This window comes from Drosophila melanogaster, chromosome X (genome assembly GCF_000001215.4).
Source record: "Drosophila melanogaster chromosome X".
In the NCBI taxonomy this organism is placed as follows: Eukaryota; Metazoa; Arthropoda; class Insecta; order Diptera; family Drosophilidae; genus Drosophila; species Drosophila melanogaster.
The window spans coordinates 10,290,732-10,303,343 of record NC_004354.4 but is presented as its reverse complement, the minus strand read 5'-3'; the positions used below and the strand labels follow the sequence as shown (position 1 = coordinate 10,303,343).

Here is a 12,612-nt window from a genome sequence, read left to right as displayed (position 1 = left end):
CCATCTTTATCGCTATTCAGCGAAAGAAAACGTATTTCAACGTACATTTTTGAGGCAAACAATCAGGTTATAGACTCTTGTCAAAAATACCTTGTTGGAAAATAACTTAAAAAACTGAGCTAATGATTCACGCTAACGATACCTGATCGTTTGTCTTTGATTTTCAAAATTTCAATTTGCGCAAATTTTAGCTTTTTAAATGAAAATTTGCAAAAAATGGCCAAAAATTACAATTCCAACTTTTGAATTCAGTTCGATTAGAAATTTAATACAAAACTCAACGAGGAATGGCATTCCATATTTAGACAATTATTTTCAAAGTTGTTGCCAAAAAACTGATTATTTTATAACCGAAATTGCCAAAAAAAATGTGGCATAAATTCTATATTTACGAATGCAATTTTTGTTATAAATTGGCTAAAAATGCTCATATAGTTGTAAGAATAACTGTTTTGAGCAGCTAATTACCAATGCTAACGAACCCTATCACTTTTTGAAGAATTTAGGAAAATTAATTTTTTTGTCAATTTTTGCATTTTTTGTAAGGGGTGTAACATCATCAAAATTAGCAAAAAATGGCAAAAAAATAGAATTTCCATCTGTGAATACAGTTCGATTGGAAATTTAAATACGAGCTCAACGAGGTATGACATTCCATATTCAGACAATTATTTTTAAAGTTGTGGCAAGAAATCTGATTATTTGATGATCGAAATTCGGAAAAACGGATTTTGCCAAAAAGTTGATATTTACAAACGGAATTTTCGTTATAAATTGGCTAAAAATGCTCATATAGTTGTAAGAATAACTGTTTTGAGCAGCTAATTACCAGTGCTAACGATCCCTATCACTTTTTGAAGAATTTAGGAAAATTAATTTTTGGGTAAATTTTCGCATTTTTTGTAAGGGGTAACATCATTAAAATTTGCAAAAAATTGAAAAAAATTGGAATTTTTATTTTTGACCACAGTTCGATTGGAAATTTAATTACGAGCTCAACGAAGTATGGCATCCCCCATTTGAACCAATATTTTCATCGTTCTGACTAAAAAACTTATATTTCTTTGATAAATAATCTGAATTTTGAAAAATTCAATATTTGCCAATAGTTGTATTATCATAATTTCGTTTAAAATAGTCACACATCTAAATAAGAAATTGTTTTGAAAATATTGTTATGCATTCCAACATTTTTTGTGAACTTATACTGCGAGCTAAACAACTTTATAGAATAGCATTGCGAGAAACTGAATTGTTGGACTTTAATTATTTGTGACTTTTAGGTAACTAATTTAAGTGCTTTTTGCAGTACTTTTCCATGGTTGCCGCATACACAACTCCTTCGCGAATCTTATACGATATTCACCTTTAAATATTTAGCTCCCATTGTTTTGGGGGAAAATCCACTAAAATTGACAGCCAAACTTTGTCTGCCTTGAACTTGATTTTGTCTGTGCTGCATTCGATGGCTTTTCCGCCAGAGGCAGTCAATCCATCCCGCCATTTTCTCCGCCCACATCGGATTGGGTGATGTTTAAATGGATGGTGGTGTGGGGAGGGGGGGGGGTAGAAACCCAGAGTTGACTTACTTTGTTGATGTTTGGTTTCTGCCATCCCCACCATCGGCTCCCCATTTCCGTTTTTCATCTCTTGACAGTCCTAAGCTGATTTTGTCTTGCATTGCATTGCTCGAGGACATGTGCGCAGCAGGTCCTTGCTTCACTCAAAGGAGCCAATTCGGTTGTCTGCACTTTGGTGGCCTTCGCTTCCCACCTGCGCGCTTATTTGTCGACCCTTTTCTCCCCCCACCACTCTCGTCTCCTTGTATTTTACTTATATATTTTGCTTCGGAACTGGGTTCTTTTCACCCAGCTTTACCTGTTACGCTTCGTTAACTATGCGCCGGTATAAAAAGCTTTTGGCTATCAATCAATTGTCCTTATTCAATTATTTAGCACACTTTGCTATTTATCCAGCCACAGGTATGTGTGGGTGAATTTTAGAAAAACTCGTCTTAAATTTGAAAACACATCCTACTTTGCACTTTAAATTGGGTAAACTATAGAGCGAGTCAAGGCTGTAACCAATTGTTCAATCAGTTATTTTAATTTCCGATGTGGTGCAATCAATTTGAAGCGATAAAAATTCCCGTAGCAATCTCTTCAAAACATTTTCGCAATAGATCATGGGAATTTGCGCAATTGCAATGGCGCTTTTTTCCGAATTGGATGAATGGCTACATACGTTGGCAGGTCGGGGTTTATGGCAAATGGGAGGGGTGAAAGGGCACAACCATTTTTGGCCATCGTTTGTTTTACGACTTTTTCTAATTGCCTGCTTTTGGTTTGGTCCCGAGGCAACCGACTCCATAACTTACCTAGTACCTATAGTAGAAGTCCTCCCCTTTTTCGGCCGGAAGGAAGCAGGCAGCTCGTCCTTTATTTATTGGCCATCTCTTCCTGTCTTCCTGCGCTTGTTCCACTTCACTCTAGTTCAATGCCGAACCGAAAAAAAAAGAAAGGAATAAAAGCAAAAACACGGAATGGGAAATGGCCATCGATAAGAAGGCAAAATCCAGTGGCCAAAAACTGGGAAAGACGACCATCCGCGGCAAGTGAAATGTTGTACTTTTAATTCAAAATTAAAGCTGCAGTATCAAAATTATAATTCCAAAAAAAAAAAACAAAAAAATCGATAATTATTGAACAAACTTCGCATATGTGGCATGCAAACAACTTGTGAATATGGCAATATAGTAATAAATGCATTGGTTTTTACATCTCTACTCCTGCATATGAACCCAAAAGTTATGCTATAAAAATTTCCTGCGATAGAGAACTTCTGCTCAAACATTCATTTTTATTTACCCATCTCAGTTCACAACAATGCATACATGTGTTAGATGTCTGACAGAATTTACACTGAAAAAAAATTAAATTAAATATGTGTATTAAATATGTGTAAGTGAAATCTAATTATGTTAGATTTTGTCTACTTGTAATTAAGTTTTTATGAATTTTGTATGAATAATTTTGAAAGTTAACATTACTAAGCCTGTTGGTTTATGCGATTTTCTCTGCGTGTAGAATCATCTAGTGCCAGACATCCACCATCCATTTCCTCTTCTCAAAACTTCTCAAGTGAAGTTCTTAAAATCTTGGAGGACCGCAGCTGAGTTTCGTCCACTGAATGGCGTAGGAAATGGTCGTCAAGTGGTTGCGCAGGATGAGGTTTTAGGTTTAGGTTTTTAGGGCGTAGGTTTCTGGATTCAGGATTCGGAAGCGAAGGGAGCACAGATAAAGCGCGGCGTGGCCAAAGAAAAAGGCAATCAGCAGCTGTGACTGCCGAAAGAGCAAAATAAAAATGCACAAACTCATTGCCATAAAAAAAAAAGCACGGAGCGTACGAAGCGAAATGAAATGAATCATAAATATGTGATGAGAGAGAGAGAGAGAGAGAACGAGACGTTGGGCAGTGTGCAAGTGAGAGGGAAAGACTTCGAGTTTCTAGCTATTTTCATTGCATTTAGAATTTGTACATATATAGTTTAATATTTATAATTGGTAATTCGTTTCTTTCTAAACTCCACTACTAAAATGATGACCGCTATCAAAGTAGAGTGTCTTTCTTCTCATCCTGCCAGCTGCTGTTTTTTCTAAAAAACTTGCCGATAATCATCAACAACAAAAGGTCAAATTAATGTTGGTGCTGGTGTTGGGGGTCATGCGATGACATTGCTATTTCTTGGAAACGTGTTTACGTCTGGCTTTGTGGTTGTGGTTATATCTTCTCCAGCCACACAGCCCATACCACCCAACCTTTCCCAGTGAAAAAAAAAGAAAAAGAAAAAAACCAAACTGAAACTGTTTAATTTTTAGTTTATGTTGCATAATCTTAGGCACCCAACCGACTGAATTTGGGTAACCGAAAAGGTTAGAGTACGTTTTCTTGCTGACTCGTGTTGGAAACGAGCCCGAAAGTGCTTACAAGACAAGTTGGCCGATAAAGATGATGGGAATGATGACACAATGATAAAAGCGGGTCAGCAGAAGGGGGTGCGGTGGGGGGGCTATGAGAGGTGGCAGAATGATGTGGCAGATAATGGTGAACAGGCCAAAGTTGAGGTTTTCACAGCTCAATCACTAGATTGGCATTACGAAAATGTGGGCTACTAGTGAGCTGCAACTCGTGGAATACCCTTTTATGCATTCTGAAATTATGTTTCATATGTGCGTTCAAAAATGCTCATTAAAAGTGAAGTTCTGGAATTTATAGCCAATCATGTATATTTGATTTACATATATCTTCTTCCATTTGATGCATTGCAAACTAATGTTTGCACTTCGTTTACGCTTCATTTAAGGGTATTTCGATGGGTTAGTGCGGTGGCTGCGGTCAACTGCTGGTCGTGTTATTAATACACGTTATGCTTGTTGATATTATTATGGTTATATGTGCATATAGAAATATGCCCTGGCACATACATGTGTGTCCTATCAAAATATTTGTGTTTTGGAAACTGCCAAATAGGGAACTCAATCAAATTGCCGAGGCGATTGGATTCGAAAAGGTGAGGGCGGTGGTTGGTGGTTGTGGAGGTTGAATGGAGCTTTTGTTTGTGGCCCATCAAATATGTCAAACTCCGTGGATGACCCAGCTGAATTACGTCAATCTTGCGGCATTATCTCTTGTGGCCAAAAGCCTGGCGGTGGCACTTTGGTTTGTCGGCCTGCCAAATGGCGGACAAGTGATGATCCAACCCTTCAAAGGTCTCCTTGAAAAGGATATCAAGTCGTCAGTTCAATTTGGTTCAATTCAATTAGTTATGCCATAGGCTCCTTGGCTCGTTCGTTAGTCCGTTTGGTCCTTCGGTAGGCGGCAGCCAATGCAATTACATCGCATATTTATTCATTAATGTTGGCACACAACTATTTGTTATGCAAATGTGCTGGAAGTGAAACAGGAAACAGCTTCGGCCATCGTAAATCAAATTCATAGCTCAGCGAGGTGGATTTGCATAAAGTGCAGGACCCTACAAGTGGCATGGGTACAGAAGGTCCTTTCAATGTTTGGCAAGGATGCCAGTTGATTAAATGTTTTGCGACGCAGGTTTTGATGGAATGTTATTTTCAATTGAGCATATTTATTTCAAATATACATATTTTTATTAATTGCTATGTATTATCAATAAATTCGAAGCAGATTTAATTTTAAAAAATGTATACAAAGGAAACATTTTCGATAGGCCAATATTTTTTATTAAATCTGTACTTTTGTTGTCACTATTTGCCAGCCATAAAAAATATATATATATATATTAACAATTAAATATGAAGGTGAGAGCAGGCGAGCGACAAAAAAGCGAAGGACAAAGTTGAAGCTCAGCGAAGCGAAAACTTTGATAAAACTGTCCACATATCAAATGCAAATAAATAAAAGCCAAACAAACTGGGAGAAAAAAAAAAATAAAACGACCAGACAAAGCCAAACACGCGAAAAAATGGAAATAAAGTTAAACGATTCGAATTCTCCGGTGAATGGCAAGTAGTATATAAAACAGGGATTTAATACACATATCAAAATAATCCCAGGAAAAACCAACGAGTGAACAAGGCAAAAAAAAAAAAACTTTATATCCCTGCCAGAACATTTAACATTGATGTTGAAAGGCAAACTTAATTCGAGCAATGGTGTTTGCTACTAGCTATTGAATAAACAAATACGCCAATGATTTAATAAAATTTAATTTGCATATGCTTGCAGAACTTTAAAAATATTACAAACAATCTCTTCATGTATGCTTTTCTAAACAAGCAACTAAGCACTTTAATGAAATAAAAATGTCACAGGCAACAGGTTGCTCTTTTCTTATTGGCTTACGGGTCGTATGAGTAATGTCAGACAGGCGCAGGGATCCGTATCCTCTTATACTCGTAATATGCCTTTGGCTGGTCGCATTTAATACGCGTTAACTTCATAAGGTTATTGAATTTAACCCAACCATCCTACCCAACCACCACCCTCATACCATTTTCTCGAAGAAGGCGTCTCATAAATTAACTTTGACTTTGACAGCATAAAAGACATTACGCATACGACCCATCAGCCGGCAGGCAATGCTGCTGGTGATGGCGGTGGTGGAGGACGCAGAAGAAATAAAGAGAAAGTGAGGCGACCCAAGCAACAGACCCAGTTGAAATTCTATTCTTAAAGGAAAAGGAATTTCAGAGTTTCGCTGGGGCGTGAAATATTTCTCGAAAATATTTGGCATTTTTTATGTTAAATTGGGAATGAATAAGTTTAAGATTTTTCATAGTAACGTAGGACCTTTCTCGATTTATTTAAATTTAACATGAGCGGAATTTGTACTTTGGAATGCAAATATAATATTTATTTTAGGCATTTATTAAACGAGTACAGACTCAAAAAGTATTGTTTGCTATTTAAACGAAAAATCCACCATTAATATTAGTCAAGGACTAGAAAATGCATTTAGAAAAGAACATATTTTTATTTATGGCAGGGCATACAAAAAAAAAAAGAACAAAAAAAAAAAGATAATAATCATAATAATAATACGTAAAAAGTTTTATGGCTCGTCGGGCGCACCAATGAAAAATTGGTTCTACACGCCATTCTCATTGCCAAGATGATAATGATTATTGGGATAATGATAATGGGAATGATAGGACCGTGATGATGATGATGATGATGATGACGACGATGATGATGATGAAGGGAATATCTGGGGGACAGGCAGCTGTTCGTGAAATTCTCGCAAACAATGTCCATGAATTATGATTATTGGCGGCCATTTTGCGATAATGTCATGCCCATACACACACACACACACACACTCGCTCTCACACACACACACACACACACACACACACTCGCTCTCTCACACACACACACACGCATGCAAATGGCGATTCAATCGATGCCACTCCCACTTTTCAGGCGCCCCCTTGAACCCCCTTGACCGCCCCCTGCCGCAGATTAGTCGATTCAATGACGAGATTTAATGCCCAAATTGGTTAACTGCCTTTTTGGCCCAGGAATTTGAGAGGAAAATTGCCCAAATGGGGAGATTTAGATGCTCCGCACGATGGAAAATTATAGAGCATTATGGGAAAATAGGATGATTAAATTGAATTTCAACGCACACATTAGATTCAATATCTATAAATTGTTATAAAATGTTATGTATAATTGATTTAGGCACTCGCTCGCTTTCTTTGCCCTCAAGTAAGCTAAATGATTTAACCCCAATCTGTGCAACGGATGAAATACATTTTCGTTTGCAATCTCAACTTTGAGATTTGTCTGGCCATCATTTAAACTCAATTCAAGTCTTGCATAATTACCGGCAATAATCAGCTTTGCTGTTTTTAAGCAGATCTGTGCTCTGGTTTATTTCCTACTTATTTGTAACCTACTTTTTGCAATTTCAATTAGCAGATAAATCGTAAATAAACAAGAATTCGCGGTAAAAAAAAAAAATAATAATAATAGTGGGTATGGAGCAATTAGCACATTGCCGGCATTGTGGCGGCCTTGATTTGCGGATGATTTGGTTCTTGGCTCCTAATTGCTTGGCCAGCACTGTGAATCAATAAGAAAATGCTCAACGAATGGGATTTCTAATTAACAATATATGTGCTTTGATTATTAGATCATTAGATATTTAAGTTGTTGGAGTTAATATTTTGCATAACTAAAGCCAATGAAGGCATACAAATGAACTCGTTTCCATTACAGTTGAAAGGTTTTATTTGCTGTCCCAATTTCGCGCAGTGCACTGTTGATTTTTCGTTGCTGTTGCTTCTAGTACATTTGCTGCTGTAATTAGATCTGGGTGGTGCAACTGCGTTAAACGAAGCTTGTGGCAAAAGTTTTACCCCCCCGTCGGCAGTCATAGCCAACGTAATCGCAATCATGAGCACAATTTCATTTCATTTCCAGAATTTTTCCTCGGCCCGTGGAAAGTGGCAGGAAACGAGTTAAAAGAGGGGGGGGGGGGGGGTGGCAATCGGCAGTAGGTGAGAGTTTTGCGCTTTTCGAGTGCGTTTAATGAGGCTAATAAAGTGGAGGCCAAATGCCACCAATGTCCCCTGTTCGCCTAATGTGCTTATTGCATAATAATTGATTTTTATTGGTAGATCCATAACAGGCGCAAATTAGGCGAAAATATATCCAATATTGGATATTGCGTTGCAATTTTAAACTCTTTTTTTTTTTTTTAATATATACTTGTAGCATTGTAGCATATCATATTGTATCCATTTATTCAAAACCTATCATTTTTTTACACAATTATTTACATTACTTAATTGTTTTTAATGTACTTGTTAATATCCTGTATTTGATGTGGTTTTTACTTTGGCTTTTATCGCTCTCTTTTGGCCGCAATATGGGCTATGTTTTTTTCTTCTTCATGTTAATGGCAGGCAGCAGCCCCTTTTTTCGCCACGCCCCCTTGGTAGGCGTGGCCCGCAAAGTGGGCATAATGTTTAGTGCCTTTTGTTGTAAAGAGGAGTCTTATTTTATTTTCATTTTCTTTTCATTTTGTGCTCTTTACTCTTTTTTTTTTACCGCGTCCAACTCGAGCACATAAATTTAATGTACGAGTGTGCGTGTGTAATGTGCGCTGCAGCAGGCACACACACACACACACACACACACATACATACGCAATCACATATATTGCGGGTAAAAATGTGGGTAAAAAAGAAGCACATACAAATAAATGGCAAAGGAAAATGCACTGCAGTGACTTCCTAAAAATGCCAAATATCTTTTTTTTTACCAGCCACCATTCATTTACAACGTATGTAATGGCACCATATATTAAGTCGTTTTAAAAGTTTAGCTGCATAAAAACTATTTTTTCTGCCTTAGCTCTTTTTATGTGCGAAAGAATGCATTTTTTTTCAGTATTTCTTATGCCATTGGAGCATCATTTTAGTTAAATGCCATACGATTTCTTTATTGAAATTGCAATTTAATTTTTACATATTATATATTAAATATAGCTGTCATCACACTGGAATTCATTAGCGTTGTAGAGATAGTGTGGCTGACAACGCTTTTTTTCCCTTTTCCATAATAATTTATTTTCGTCCAACTGACCTTTTGTCGTTCATGTTCATAAAGGTCAGTTTTTTCACCAATGTTCATCATTCATCAATGTATGCGATTTAACACAAATTTATATCATACTTTTTATAATAAATATAAATAATAAATATTCTACAGAAGAGTATCGGATGTGTTTGAAGTGTCGACATGCCTTCAAGATAAACACTTCTATGTGAGCACTTATTTTGCTTATTGAAAGGAATACGGTGGCTAATTTAGTGACAGTGCAGTCGGGTCGGGACCACGCCCACTTGGCGGAGTCCTCTGCGGGTTATTGTCATTGTCCACTTTCGTTATTACTCGTAAATGGATTAATGCGCCTGGGCCAGGACCACTGGAGTGGCCCCCCTGCTGCCGTCTCTTTCTTTATCATTCATGCCGCTTCTTTCTATGCATTAAGGTTAAATCCGTGGAGGGTGTTCCATTAAAGTTGCAGTAGAAAGCTTAAAGGACCTTTAGTCCTTGGTGTTCTTCTTTTCAATTTGAATATTTTATGATTTATTGGGTTTCTTGGGTTTGCTATCAACAGATTTCTTTTGACACATTTAATTGTTAAAAAATGTGTAATTATTAACATAATTTTTGTTGATTTTTTTTTTTTTAATGTCGGATACTTTGAAATCAATATCTTTCGATTATAATATTTCATTCCGATTTATTATTATATGTAGATATGGAATAACCGCTTTTGCTTTCTCTGTACTTTCACACTTAATTTTTGCCTGTAAACAAATTTTCCTTGGCAGCTTTTGTTGTTCTTCTCTTTGTTTTTGTCACTCTTGAGCTTGTTTCTTTCGTTTTTTTCCTGTTATTATTGTCATCGTTACCTTCCTTAGACTGATACATCTGTCTTTCCCCTGCTTTCTTGTATTTATTATTTTTTGTTGCTTTCTTCTTTTTTTTTTTTTGATTAGAAAGCTAGGACTTGAAAGAGGGAAATGCGGTGAAGGTGTGACGACAAAGAAAAGTGTTGAATGATACTTTGTTTTTTTTTTTTTGAAGGCGTCAAACGCTCGTAACGAAACACAATGCAAATCCCAATCCTGCGCTCTTCGTCCTTTTTGCTTTTGTACGTGATTTCTTTGGGCAAACAAAAGGATGCGAACCGACAAGGAAAACAGCAAAAATAATAAAGAAGAGTTAATTAGAAAAATGCCTTGGTCGGCGTGGTTATGGTTACAAACGATGAAAAGGCAACACAAAATGATGGTAATCATGATGGCAGCAGGGGGTAAATAGTTTCATAAGCACTTAGTTTTGACCAAGTAATCAGGTATAGTATAATAAATGGAGTGAGTTATAATATCTATTTGGGATATTCATTGCCTATATTTGTTGTGCTATTAAATGCCTTTGCAGCTGCCACAGTTATGTTGTCTTACTTTGCTCGCTTTCACACTCTGTAACCATTTCCATTGTTGTTTTTCCCAACGATGAGTGCTAAAATGCGCACTCTCTCACTTACTTACACAGTTAGTAACTTACTTAGTGGGGCTTATGGCCAAATAAGTTATTGTTATGAAAATGCCAAGACAAAGGACGAACGAAAGGAATGCAGGCGAATTAATTTATGTTGGCAGTAGGCGAAACGAACAATACCAAAAAAAGGGGGCGGGGCAAGGACATTAACCAAGTTGACAGGGAATTAGTGGAGCACATTTTTCAGCCATGCAAGAAGATGACAGCTGTGAAAGGTGAGAGAGAGGGCCTCATTTTGCTCAACGGAGAATTTGGTCGAGTACATTTAAGATGGTTTTAAGGAAAAACAGGTATTTCTTATTTGTCACTCTTTCCTCTTTATGATCATTTTTAGCCAAGTTATGAAGAAAATTTCATTCGTAAATATTGAATATTACGAATTACCGAATTTTCTTCATCAAAGCATCTTTTTGGGCCACAACTTAAAAATGGTTTGTCCAAATTTGGAAAGTAATACCTCGTTGAGCTCGTAATTAAATTTCCAATCAAACTGTATTCACAGATGGAAATTCTATTTTTTGGCCATTTTTTGCAAATTTTGATGATGTTACCCCTTACAAAAAATGCGAAAATTGACCCAAAAATTAATTTTCCAAAATCCTTCAAAAAGTGATACTTATCATTAGCACTGGTAATTAGCTGCTCAAAACAGTTATTCTTACATCTATATGAACATTTTTAGCCCATTTATAACAAAAATTGCCTTCGTAAATATCGAATTTTTGGCCAAAAGCAGTTTTTTCCGAATTCGGTTATAAAATAATTAGTTTTTTGAACACAACTTAAGTAATAATTTCCCAAATCTAAAACGCCATACCTCGCTGAGCTCGTAATTAAATTCCAAATCAAACTGAGTTCAAAAATGGAAATACAAATTTTTCAAAATTTTTTTTTGTAAATTTGATGATGGTACCTTCTAAAAATGTTGATTCCCTGGCTGGTTTAACCTTAACTCTACGACTGAGTAACGTGTATAATAACCAACACTTCAGAACAATCCAAGAGAAAGAAATTAAAGTAGAATTCCGGAATGGACTGAAATAAAAGCCAGGAAATTTTTAACCCAGTTACTTTTTCTAATTAGTCGCAGCTTTGCCAATTTCTTTACAAATTTCTGCAATTTAGCTGCCCTCCTTCCGTTCTTTTCTTAATCTTCTGCATACAGGGCGTATACTTAACACGTTTTTATGACTCGCAGCTGAGTTTTCACCCCCTTGTTTCATGGTCTCAATTTATATGTATATGAAATTTACAACGCACTTTGTTGAATAACTTTACTAGGCGTCTATAAATTTACAAAAATTATGATGTTATTTATACACTTGCCCGTTGGGTTTTTATGACCCCGACTTTTGTGTAGGGTTTCGTTTTCAGTCATAAATTAAACTTAATTTAAATGCATGTGAAGCCGACGTACACATGCTTCCTTTTTGCATCAATTCGCAATTAGCATCAGAAATTATTATACATTTTTGTTGGGCTATTAATCGCTATCCAATGATTGTCATAAAATTGCCCCATTTAATTTTTTCTTTGTTTAACAATCATATTTTTCAAATTAGGTTGTTTCCTGTTTAATGAAATTGTGATTCGTTTACGCTTACTTTGTAATTCATTGGTTTTAATTGATTGGCATGTGAGTATTTATTAGATGGTTGTTATAACATTGAAATTGTGGAATGCTTGTTATTTAAAAAAAAAATCGTTTACCGTATTCCGTGTAAGTTATTAATATTAAATAATTTCTTCTTTGAATTTATCATTTTCCCGCTCCTTGATTTAGCTTTTTCAAAAGCTTTTTGGAATTTTCTCCAATGCCAAATTGTTGCGCATTGCAATGCGTGTGCGTATGTGTATGTGTGTGTGTGTGTGTGTGTTTCGTTCCATACCATTTCGTTCCGTTCCGCCTGTTGCCGTCCCGTTTCCCGCGCTCACTCAGCATCTCTTCGTTCTTGAGTGTGTGCACTTCGTCAAATTCGTCGTTCGATTTCG

At 36.3% G+C, this 12,612-nt stretch overlaps 1 protein-coding gene across 7 annotated transcripts in view; it reads left to right on the top strand.

Annotated features, from left to right (window-relative positions):
• alpha-Man-Ia (alpha-Mannosidase class I a) overlaps positions 1–12,612 on the top strand; it is a 59,167-nt gene that overhangs the window by 22,615 nt on the left and 23,940 nt on the right.